We start from the raw sequence: 13046 nt of genomic DNA on the forward strand, positions 1-13046 counted from the left end.
AGACAGGCGATGCGCTATTAAACTAAAATTATACCGTTCTTTTACAGTAAACTAAAATGTAACCTTTGTTTAAGTAGGCAAGTCAGTTAATAACATTTTTTTTTTAAATTGACAGCCTATTCCAGATTACGCTAGGCCCAATCACAGCCCGGTGTGATACATGCTGGATTTGAACCAGGTAGTATAGTGACGCCGCTTGAGATGCAGTGCCTTAGACCACTGCACCACTCGGGAGCACTATGAACTAATAGTATATGTTATGCAGTATGTACTCATTAAGTATGTAGTATATAGTATGTTAGTATGGGTATTCGAACACAGCTTAGGTCTTTTGGGGCAGTATGCATCAAGCCTCTCAGAGTAAGAGTGACGATTTAGGATCAGTTTTGCCTTTTAGATCACATTGAATAACATTACATTTACGGGGAAGCTCCTCCCCCCAGCCTTCACTGATTTATACAGCCCCTGGTCTTTCCTGGCCAAGTATGTAAGGTAGTGCCTCTACTCCAATTGTTTGAGAACAGGACCCCCTTTTTCCTAAAGTGTAATCCAAAACAGACTATCTATCAGTTTGTCATAGCTACTATCTAGGTTCATTGTTTGTTGAGAAATTATGAAGCTGCTTCAAATGGGGGTAAGGGTCTTCAACATAGATAATCCTTGAAGTATGTGCCCTAATCTCTGTTACTTTGATCAACTCTTCTAGGCTGAACCTCCCTTCATAGCGTAATGTTTTCATTATGAGTGCAAACAAAGTTTTGGAGACAATGAGTGGAAGCCTCTTCAGACTGTTGGAAGTGACAGTAGACTTATGCTTAAACCGGTGCTACAAAAAGGGCTGTGACATACTTGGCATTCCTTTTTTTTTGCGAAAAGGGACATCACTTTTTGACTAAATGATGTGTCGTGCTTAAAGGATAAGTGTGGGTGAGCATATAAGGCGAACGTCTAGCATCCCAATGGTTGCTTGTAACTCATCACAGGCAACTTTAGCTTTTTTTCTTCTAATTATCAACTTCGCAATGATTTACACATTTTTATCTACTTTGAAACTACTTAGCATGTTAGCTAACCCTTCCCCTAACCCTAACCGTAACCCTTTAACCTAACTCCTAACCTTAACCTTAGACCTAACCTTAACCCTTAACCCCTAGCCTAGCTAACTTTAGCCACCTAGGTAATGATAGCACCTAGCTACCGAGCTAACGTTAGCCACAACAAATTGGAATTCGTAATATATCATATGTTTAGCAATTCGTAACATATTGTACGAATTACAATTCGTAAAATATAATATGAAATGGATGATGGACATGCACAAATTAATACATACAATACAAAACATATCATACTAATTGGAGTATCTCAAATTTACTTTTACTATGTTACGTCTACCCCTGAGTCCAGGTTGTTCTAAGTGACCTTATTTTAGCAGAAGGGAAAACATAGAATTACAATTGAAATTGACAAAGAATTGTCTTAATTTTTTAATGCAAATCTCTTCTGTAATGTTCAACCCCGAGAACCTGTGTTAAGTTGTAAAAGTCATGAACTGGTCCATCATGTGACCAGCCGCACAAAGTTATAAACAGTAAGTAATACTGTAAATGGTTAACCATTACATAACTCTTTCTATTGAAGTTCTGAAGGGTGACACAGTGTTTTTAGTCTGACATATATTTATATTTTGGGGGGTTTGAATAAACACTGCAAACAGCCTTCCCGACTGCTCGGAGGCATCCGCATGGTCCTAAAGCACACAATTGCCTCGTTTTGTATCACATTCCAATGATAAAACTGGGGGGGGGGGGGACAAAAATGCATGTCCCCAGGGAAATTTGCACCCCTGCTTATTCCTGTCATAACCTCCTGTTGGTTCTACTACAGTATGTACTGACTCAGGCTCTGCCCTGGCTGTGTTTCTGCCTTGTCATTGTGACTCGGCATTCTGAAGTCTCAAGCAGAGACGGAAGAGGAAGCAAGACAGCCCACTCCTTCACCCCCCCCCCCCCCCACAATGGAAGTCAATTAACTAAGCAGACCACTATCACATTGTTGTCTGCTTAAGGAGCCACCTCCTTAAGCAGATAGTGGTAAACGGCCTGAGTGAACTATCTTAATTTATCCACCATCTTTGGTCTCAATGTAGTTCTGTTCCGTTATCACAGTGCCAGTGGTGGAAGGAGGTGCAGTTTTGTGACTGCAGAAACAAACATGAGGGGTGATGAATGGGCGAAGACCGGCTGATACCAGATTTGAAGAAAAGGAAAAACGAAGAGGGATAGAACAGCAGGAACATATACTATACTATGTAACTTACATATACTGTGTAACTTACTGAGACATTTTTAAACAAATAGCTGTGAATGGTTGTTTCTGGTGGCTGTGCTTTGGCAAAGTGGGTGGGGTTATATCCTTCCTGTTTGGCCCTGTCCGGGGGTATCATCGGATGGGGCCACAGTGTCTCCTGACCCCTCCTGTCTCAGCCTCCAGTATTTATGCTGCAGTAGTTTGTGTCGGGGGGCTAGGGCCAGTTGGTTATATCTGGAGTACTTCTCCTGTCTTATCCAGTGTCCTGTGTGAATTTAAGTATGCTCTCTCTAATTCTCTCCTTCTCTCTTTCTTTCTCTCTCTCGGAGGAGGACCTGAGCCCTAGGACCATACGTCAGGACTACTGGGCATGATGACTCCTTGCTGTCCCCAGTCCACCTGGCCTTGCTGCTGTTCCAGTTTCAACTGTTCTGCCTGCAGTTATGGAACCCCTACCTGTCCCAGACCTGCTGTTTTCAACTCTGAATGATCGGCTATGAAAAGCCAACTGACATTTATTCCTGATTATTATTTGACCATGCTTGTCATTTATGAACATTTTGAACATCTTGGCTCTCTCTATTTCTCTCCTCTCTTTCTTTCTCTCTCTCGGAGGAACTGAGCCCTAGGACCATACGTCAGGACCACCGGGCATGATGACTCCTTGCTGTCCCCAGTCCACCTGGCCTTGCTGCTGTCCCAGTTTCAACTGTTCTGCCTGCGGTTATGGAACCCCTACCTGTCCCAGACCTGCTGTTTTCAACTCTTAATTATCGGCTATGAAAAGCCAACTGACATTTATTCCTGATTACTATTTGACCATGCTTGTCATTTATGAACATTTTGAACATCTTGGCCATGTTCTGTTATAATCTCCACCCGGCACAGCCAGAAGAGGACTGGCCACCCCTCATAGCCTGGTTCCTCTCTAGGTTTCTTCCTAGGTTTTGGCCTTTCTAGGGAGTTTTTCCTAGCTACCGTGCTTCTACACCTGCATTGCTTGCTGTTTGGGGTTTTAGGCTGGGATTCTGTACAGCACTTCGAGATATTAGCTGATGTATGAAGGGCAATATAAAATAAACTTGATTGATTGATTGATTGAATTTAAGGGAAAATACAACAACTTTTCTGAAAATGTTGTCAATGTAGTAAATCAGAACTCAAATACCAATATTTTTCTATATTACTTTAAGCTGTTGGTCTAACTATAACAGTTCAGAAAGTCACCACCAATGTCAAAACCCGTTATTCTATTTATGTTGCCTTCACCATGTCTGGGTAGTACATGGTCTTGAAATTACTAATTTCTTTATATATATATATTGGTATTTTCTCTTTCTTTATTGAGATATCAAGTTATGAATGAGAAGGGGGTGACAGAAAGGTAGAGGAATACAGATATGAAGGCGTAGGTTTGAATCCATGCCGCAAAGGGACATGTGTGGTCCAGAGTCAGCAGCATTACCACTAGACCAGCAGGTACATTTTTCTTCTGGACCTTCTTTGGACACTGTGTTAAACCTCTTTGGGGTACGTGGGACGCTACCGTCCCACCTGGCCAACATCCGGTGAAATTGCAGAGAGCGAATTTAAATTACAAAAATCGTAATATTAAACTTTCATGAAAATACAAGTGTCATACGTCTTTTAAAAGCTTAACTTCTTGTTAATCCAGCCGCTTTGTCCGATTTCAAAAAGGCTTTACGGCGAAAGCACAACATGCGATTATCTGAGGACAGCGCCCCGCGCACAAAAGCATTACATACATTTTCCAACCAAGCAGAGGTGTCACGAATGTCAGAAACAGCGATAAAATAAATCACTTACCTTTGAAGATCTTCATCTGGTTCTTTTGTTTGATAAAGTCCTTCTTTATATCCCAAAAAGTCAGTTTAGTTGGCGCGCTTGACTCAGTAATCCACAGGTTTCCCTCGTTCAAAATGCATACAAATGAATCCTGTAAGTTACCAATAAACCTCGTCCAAACAAGTCAAACAACGTTTCTAATCAATCCTCAGGTACCCAAATATGTTAATAAACGAAAAATTTAAAACAGAGAATAGTATGTTCATTACCGGAGATAAATAACGAAGTGCATGCTCTCATCCACGCACCCGTGAAAACACTACAGCCAAAATGGGAGCCACTTACAAAAACTAAAAATTCTTGGAAATTTAAAAAAAAACAAGCCTGAAACTCTTTCTAAAGACTGTTGACATCTAGTGGAAGCCCTAGGAACTGCAGTCTGGGAGGTATTCCTTTTATATTCACATAGAGAGCCATTATAATCAGTGGTGAGCTCAACAACAACAACAAAAATTCTGGATGGATTCTCCTCGGGTTTTTGCCATCCAAATCAGTTCTGTTATACTCACAGACATTATTTTAACAGTTTTATAAACTTTAGAGTGTTTTCTATCCAATACTACAAATTCTATGCATATCCTAGCTTCTTGGCCTGAGTAACCGGTAGTTTACTTTGGGAACCTCATTCATCCAAACTTCCGAATACTGCCCCCTACCCCGAAGAAGTTAACTAACCTCCAGACGAGCTTCAATGCCATACAACTCTCCTTCTGTGGCCTCCAACTGCTCTTAAATGCAAGTAAAACTAAATGCATGCTCTTCAACCGATCACTGCCCGCTGCAGTAGTTTATGTGTCGGGGGGCTAGGGTCAGTCTGTTATATCTGGAGTATTTCTCCTGTCTTATCCGGTGTCCTGTGTGAATTTAAGAATGCTCTCTCTAATTCTCTCTTTCTTTCTTTCTTTCTCGCTCGGAGGACATGAGCCCTAGGACCATGCCTCAGGACTACCTGGCCTGATGACTCCTTACTGTCCCCAGTCCACCTGGCCGTGCTGCTGCGCCAGTTTCAACTGTTCTGCCTGCGGCTATGGAACCCTGACCTGTTCACTGTGATTACTATTATTTGACCATGCTCGTCATTTATGAACATTTGAACATCTTGGCCATGTTCTGTTATAATCTCCACCCGGCACAGCCAGAAGCGGACTGGCCACCCCTTATAGCCGGGTTCCTCTCTAGGTTTCTTCCTAGGTTTTGGCGTTTCTAGGGCTTCTAGTTTTTCCTAGCCACCGTGCTTCTACAGCTGCATTGCTTGCTGTTTGGGGTTTTAGGCTGGGTTTCTGTACAGCACTTTAAAATATCAGCTGATGTAAGAAGGGCTATATAAATCAATTGGATTTGATTTGATTTATTTTAGGGGGTGCCCATGGAGCTGGGGATCAGAAATGTCCCGTGCGAGAGAAGCAGGTTGAGGTTTCCAGGGTTAGAGTAATGCAGAAGTTGTCATATGCTGAGGCAGTTAAGAAGTAGAGGAAGATGGGTCAAGGGGGAGAGATCCAAAGAGGAGGGGTGTGAGGAGTAGATCTGTACCAGTACAGAGGGATAACCCAACAAGTGATATATGTTTCAGTAAGATTGGATTTTTGTCATTTATAGTAATGGTTATCAACGGTACTGCAGGGATGGAACGTAAAGTCGCAGGAAATAGAGGTTGTGGTGGCAGCTGCAGAGAGGTATTTGGGTGTGCGAGTGTAACCGATGTGAAATGGCTAGCTAGTTAGCAGTGGTGCTGCTTTGATTTGACTTATTTTGAGTTGCAAGGTGTGTTAAGTGGTGGTGTCCCATCCTTTCATGCTGTTGGCCTGAAGTAGGACTAAAGAGATGTAAATAGTGGAGTATGGTAAAAAAAATAAAACATTGTAAGTGTAGTTTTAGATGGTAGGGTATTTGTTGTATTTTTTGTTGTTGTGGTTGTTGATATTTTTTTTTTTTAAGCAAAGTATAAGGGAGCTATACTCCAGTCTAGTAGGTATCGATAATGCAACATTTATTGGATGCCAACATGCCGTCAAATCTCATCGAAGAAGAGGGTCGATTTCACTGACGCGGTCCGCTCGGAACAATAAATAGAGCGAACAAGGCCCCTTCCAGTTCACAACTCTGGGAAGACTCATGAAGAACTTCTTGCTTCAACAGTGATTGAACGGAACTCTTCTGCCCGCCTCCCGCGCTATATAACATTCCGGATTGTTAAAGTAACACTTCCTTGAACTGTCTTAGTAAAATAATATAAGAATCTCTATTTTTGTACCGTTAATTTTAAATGAAAATGGAGTCTCAGGTCCGCCAGAATTATCACCACGATTGCGAAGTTGCAATCAACCGGATGATCAACATGGAGATGTTTGCCTCTTATACCTACACTTCAATGGTAAGGTGTATACCAAGATTACCGTTTTGTTCATCTACCTGTGTATTATTATGCCTGGGTTTAAATATTTTCTGTACGCCTAGGCAATTAACAGCCTTGAGGTAGACCTATCATTCAAATAAAGTTGATAAATATATCATTGGACAGAGCGTATCGCCTTGACAGGTCAATTGGTAGGTTACCAAGTAGGCTAATGATTTTCCGCATCATATTGCTGTGTCAATCATGCTTAGATCCCTCAATAATAGAACGAGTCACGTTTGACATGTGTTTCTAAACAATTTTTTCTGTCCACGCAGGCTTTTTATTTCTCCCGTGACGATGTGGCTCTGCCTGGCTTCGCGCATTTCTTCAAGGAGAACAGCGACGAGGAGCGGGAGCACGCCTACAAGCAACTCTCCTTCCAGAACGAGAGGTGGACGCATTTTACTCCAGGACATCAAGGTGAGCGCCTGAGGGTCGAAAAAATATTTGCATTGTTTTTGTTGCGCTGTATACAAACGTAAACTTCTTCATAGAGGGTTCTCTGGTTGAAATGGTTCTTGTCTCAGTTGAAAAGGTTCTACCTGAAACCAGGTGGTTTATCTAGAATCTATGGCAAGAAGTCTAAAGAAGCCTTTATATTCAATCTAGAGCCTTTTTTCCCTAATACTGTTAACTTCAATGGTTTTTGGATGAGTTGTCATTCATGTTAATACTGAGATCAGTGCAAGGCACGTCCTATGTGGCTGCCCTGGTATTAGAGCAAGGTGGCCAGAGGAGATAATGTCCTGACTACTTAGGCCTGAACACACTGCTTCCATTCCTTCATAACCACTGAAAGAGCACGAGGGGTTTAACTCCACTTAAACTCTCCCAATGTTAATATAATATATGCTCACTGGACTGTTTCAAATCAAATTTTATTGGTCACGTGCACTGACTACAACAGGTTTAGACTTTACGATGACCTGCAGAGTTGGTAACACGATGACCTGCAGTAAATGGTAACACAAAGAATAACAAGGCTATATACAAGTACTGAGACAATATGCAGGGGTACAAGGTAGTTGAGAGAATACAGTACATACATGTAGGTAAGGGGTTAAAGTGACTAGGCAATCAGGATGTGTGACTGGTGTCAATATGTGTGGGGGGGTGAAGCCTAGGGAGTGTAAAATAAGTGGTTAAACACATCTACTCAGACCCCTGTTTGCCTCCAGAACAGACGGAATTATTTGGGGCATTCTACAAGGTGTCTGAAACATTCCACAGGGATGTTGGTCCATGCTGACACAATGGCATCAGGCAGTTGCTGCAGATTGTACGGCGATATAGTCATGCTGTGACCAGCCTGTTCCATCTCATCCCAAAGATTCTCTATTGGTTGGAGGTCTGGGGACTGCGTAGTAAACTGAACTCGCTGTTCCAGGCAATGATTTCCACTCAATTGCCCACTGGAGGCACTTGTTTTTAGCTGATAGGAGTGTTACCCGGTGTGGTCGCGTGCTGCAATAGCCCATCAGTGAGAAGGATGGACGAGTTGTGTGTTCTGGAAATCTTTCACGTTGCAAGCGCTATGATCCGTTGAGTGAGCCACACCGGACCATGATATGTGCTTCATAATATCTAGCCTATGTGGTTCATAGTGACTGTTAAAATGACTATCTTGGTCTTTCTGCGTTGTTTCCAGTTTGTCAGATACTGATTTAACGGTTGACTTTTAATTATGTCTAGAAACATCTGCTAGTAGTCCCTAACCCTCCTGTGTTCACTCTGTCCTTTGTAGAAGCCAGAACGTGATGAGTGGGGCAATGGGCTGGAGGCCATGCAGTGTGCTCTACAGCTGGAGAAGAATGTGAACCAGGCCCTGCTGGACCTGCACAAGATTGCCTCTGACAAGGTTGACCCCCATGTAAGTTATGAGCAACCGCACGTCACATAGAATACAGGTACTGTCCCAGGAGATGATCAGGCTGTAACTCTGCTAACTAATTACACTGGATTGTGTGACCTGCCTCTACACACACACACACACACACACACACACACACACACACACACACACACACACACACTAGTCCACAGACGCACGGATGCTCACTATACACACAATGCCGCTCATGCAGGAGTTAGACAGCTGCAAACACCTCATTATCTGCACTTATGCCATTACCACCAGGCTCTTGTGTTACTGTATCTACATTAGTCTGTAGTCATTATCTTTTCTGACCTCTTTTCCCTCTTTAGCTGTGTGACTTCCTGGAGACCCATTACCTGAATGAGCAGGTGGAGGCCATTAAGAAGCTGGGAGACCACATCACCAACCTCACCAAGATGGATGCTGTCAACAACAAGATAGCAGAGTACCTGTTTGACAAGCACACCCTGGGAGGCCAGAGCTAAAACACTTCCATCCCCAGGCTATGGCCTCAGTCCAGGACTCCTGCCTTCTCTAATAGATCCTACTGGCTTTGCATTTATAGGGAGGGGAGAGTGTTAAACTGGTGCAGTGCAACACAGCTGTATCATTGAGATGTTTTGACAACACTACTCTATTTTGGAGGCATCTTGTAAAACAATTAAAATAATCTCACTAAAGTTTGATATTTTCTATGTGTTGACCTGTAGTAATGAATGTTGTATCAGTCTATTCAGGTTCTTTGCTCTGTCTTACTGAGCATCTCAATTTCCTGGTGATAAATACTGACAATTGTAACCTTACTAGTGACTGGTTCATAACAATAGGGAAAGTTTAACATGAGGTTTTTTAAAGGACATTACCTCTGACCACAGAGGGCACTATTCCAAGATATGTTATATACACCATGTCAATTAAGGGCCCAACTGTCAACTCTTTACTCATAAAAGTGAAATGGGTAACTACAGTCAATGTGGACCTTTTCTCTGCATCTCAAAAGGGTACATTAGATGGCCTAGAGGTCAATCAAACCCTTGCCTCCTGCTCAGTAAATTCACATGGTGCGTTTCTCCAGTGGTGTAAGTTCGGCTCTTACTGAGAAATTAATCTTTAATCATTTTGTTTTTCAGTTTAATGCCCAATAGTTCCCCTACAGCAAACTATGAACTGAATACTAAAATATTAATGATTCGACAAGCCTCTCGTTCACCATAAGGGTCATATGGTTGCAAAGATACTTGTAATTTACTGAAATTACTGAACACTTTAATTTTGGTAATTAACAGGCAAGCTGAACTAAAAAATAGATGTTATTAATATAGTAACTGAGTTTCTAGTGGATAGACTATTTGTTCAATTGGGAAAATGGTCTAATGAGAAGTCTAATCAGCAATACCATTTTTAATAACTGCAACTATTTTCTTTTCACAACTACCACCAAATTTCACAACCAAGAAGTATTGACATGGTAAAATAATTGAGTGCATTTGTATGGTACTCACTAAGTTGGTTTATATTTAGGGTAAAGTATCACAGCTTTGTCATTCTATTTGACATATTTTACATAAGGCCACACAGGCCCAGAGATTTCTGACTACCAAAAAGCCCACTAGATGGCATCTGATTCATTTGCATATTCCATAATTGACCAAAATGTGTATTTGTTATGGATCCCTATTAGCTGCTGTCAAGGCAACCGTTACTCTTCATGTGGTTTGACAAATTAAAGGCATTTCTGTACAATAAAACTAACATTACATTACTAAACAGATTTCACAACACATTAAGGGTTTGCACTCAGGCCACTACTCTACCACATATCTACAACACAAAATCCATGTGTGTGTGTCTATAGTGCATATGTGTCTCTTCACAGTCCCCGCTGTCCCATAAGTTGTATTTTTATCTCTTTTTAAATCTTACCAGTGACAAGTCATTAGTAAAGATTGAAAAAGTAAGGGGCCTAGACAGCAGCTCTGGGGAATGCCTGACTCTAACGAGATTATGTTGGAGAAGATTTCCATTAAAGAACACCCTGTGTGTTCTGTTAGACAGGTAACTCTAGATCCACAATATAGCAGGGGATGTAAAGCCATTACACTTATGCTTTTTCCAGCAGCAGATAGCCTATGTTGCTAGCAACAAGATAATGTTTTGAGTTTATGATCTAGCTCACTGGTTCTCAAACCTGGTCCTGGGGACCCAAAGGCGGGGCATTTTTGTTTTTGCCCTATCTCTACACAGCTGATTCAAATTATCAACTCTTCAAAAGGCTTTGATGATTTGAATCAGCTGTGTAGTGCTTGGGAAAAAACTAAAATGTGCACCCCTTTGGGTACCCTGGACCAGGATTGAGAACCTCTGATCTAGCTAATGATTAGCACACTGGGGTAAATGTAGATAGGCAACCCCATAATACAGGATTTCATGCTTATTGCCAAATAACACACCTGCCTGATAATATGGACCCATATGGTTATTGAGCATTTGTTTTTAGTCATTGCAGCTAAAGATGGCAATACCAGTTATTGAGTGCAAGGGGGAAATTACTTTTTCACACAGGGGAATTAGGTGTTATGTAACTTGGTTAAATAAATAAATAAAATAAGTATCATTTTTTTTGTTATTTGTAAACTCATGTTCCCTTTATCTAATATTAGGTTTTGGTTGAAGATCTGATAACAAAAATAGAGAAAACCAGAAAGGGGAAAATACTTTTTACGGCACTGTATATATACACTGAGTGTATAAAACATTAAGAACAACTTCCTAATATTGAATTGCAAACGCATCTTTTTCCCTCAGAACAGCCTCAATTCGTTGGGGCAAGGACTCGATCTACAAACCAAGGGGTTTGATGATGATTTTCTAAACTGTTAGTTAGACCAACAGTTTAAAGTAATATTGAAAAATATTGTTACTTGAGTTGTGATTGGGGTATATTGGCCAAATGATCAGGATAGTTGTTGGTGTATTTTCCCTCCAATTTTATCAGAAGCAACCATATTACAGCTATTTGTTTAAAATGCCTTAGTAAGTTTCATAGTATGTTACTGCTGTTCTCTCCTCCTTCCCTTTTTTTCCTAGTCTCAGAACGTTTTCGCCCACTCATCACCGCTCAAGTCTGTTTCCACAGTCATGAGACCTGGTCTCCTTCCACCATTGTCACGGTGATAGTGGAAAAGAATGGCCTTCAGGCCAAAGATGGTGGGTAAATGAAGGTTGTTCACTCAGGCCATTCACCATTGTCTGCTTAGGGGGGGGGGGGGGGGGGGGGGGGGTATCTTCATAGACACCAATGCAATAGCTGTCTGCATTGTCCTTGACTTCCATTGAAACAGAACCATTGAGGGAGTGAACATCTTGCTTCCTCTTCCGTCTCTGCTTGAGACTCAGAATGCTGAGTCACAATGACAAAGCAGAAATACAGCCAGGGCATAGCCTGAGTCAGTCCATACTGTATTACAACCAACAGGAGGTTATGACAGGAGAAAGAGTGGGAAGGAGGGAGAGAAATAAGAATAGATGGGAAAGGGGAAAGATTACAGATTAAAAACGCTGTGTCACCCTTCAGAACTTCAAAAGAAAGAGTTCTGCAACGGTTAATCATTTACAGTATTACTATCACTTCAGTTTATAACTTTAACTTGAGAACATTCTTAGTTTTTACGATGAAATTGTAATGCTAAAAGATGGATAAAAATGCACAGGGTGGGTACCTGGAGGAAAATAGGGGAGGGTCATGCTTTTTCAATTTCAGTCAAGAAGAGAGTTTACTATTTTTTTTAATCTAGTGCAGGGGGGGTCATGTCATTTGAAATGTATGGAATTCCAATATTTCTCAGTGTTTACGAATTAGTTGCTTTTTAGGCTATATATTGATGCTCGATTCCACCTGATTCTCTGCTGGGCGTGAAATATGAAGTGTGCCTATAGGCTATTTAGCGTGGTCTCAATGAAACGATTCATAGCCTATAGGCTATAGACTACGAAGTGCATGCTCAGAGAAGCACAGAGCAAAGTTATATTTCTAAGATAGCTGCTGGGATTCTGTAAATTAAGCTAAACTGCATTACACACTGCAATGGATATTCCAACCCTGAGGCCTGCTCTGCCCTTGCTGATCAAAACCTTTTTTTGTGCTGTGAAGGCCTACAGTGGCAGTTCAGGAGGAGAGTCAAATAATTCCTCCTAAAATTATTTTTGATCAGGCCTAATCCAAAAAATGCAATATCTTGCATGTGGACTAGCCTATAGCCTATGTTCTGTTCACTTTGAGAAGGAGAGCATTTGAGGACCGGAGGTCAACTTTGATAGCTTGCTACTACTATAATTGATTTGAAGAAAAACAATGTTTATGGCCCACGATGTATTTATCCAAGTTATTGACATCACAATAAGCCAGATTTAAGTTACTTACATTGTGGTGCTGAAACTTGAAGCAGCAGTCGCGGCACAATCAAGTGGAAATGGACAACTGATGGTGCTGAAAATTGGCAAATGAATAATTAATTTAAACGGTCTTCATTTTAATTAGACTTTACTAACAACAAGAGGGCTTTGTGTTGGAGCCTATTTCTTCTTTTCTATTTCAGAAAT

General features: G+C 41.3%; 1 long non-coding RNA gene and 1 pseudogene across 1 annotated transcript; both read left to right on the plus strand.

Annotated features, from left to right (window-relative positions):
* Positions 1–125: 125 nt before the first annotated feature.
* Positions 126–3445, plus strand: LOC129823589 (uncharacterized). Its single transcript, XR_008754652.1, has 2 exons — positions 126–2311; positions 2640–3445. It is a non-coding gene; the product is annotated as an uncharacterized LOC129823589 (long non-coding RNA).
* Positions 3446–6232: 2787 nt separating this feature from the next.
* Positions 6233–9127, plus strand: LOC129823548 (ferritin, middle subunit-like; annotated as a pseudogene).
* Positions 9128–13046: the final 3919 nt, after the last annotated feature.

Source organism: Salvelinus fontinalis, chromosome 2, assembly GCF_029448725.1.
Source record: "Salvelinus fontinalis isolate EN_2023a chromosome 2, ASM2944872v1, whole genome shotgun sequence".
Classification (NCBI taxonomy): Eukaryota; Metazoa; Chordata; class Actinopteri; order Salmoniformes; family Salmonidae; genus Salvelinus; species Salvelinus fontinalis.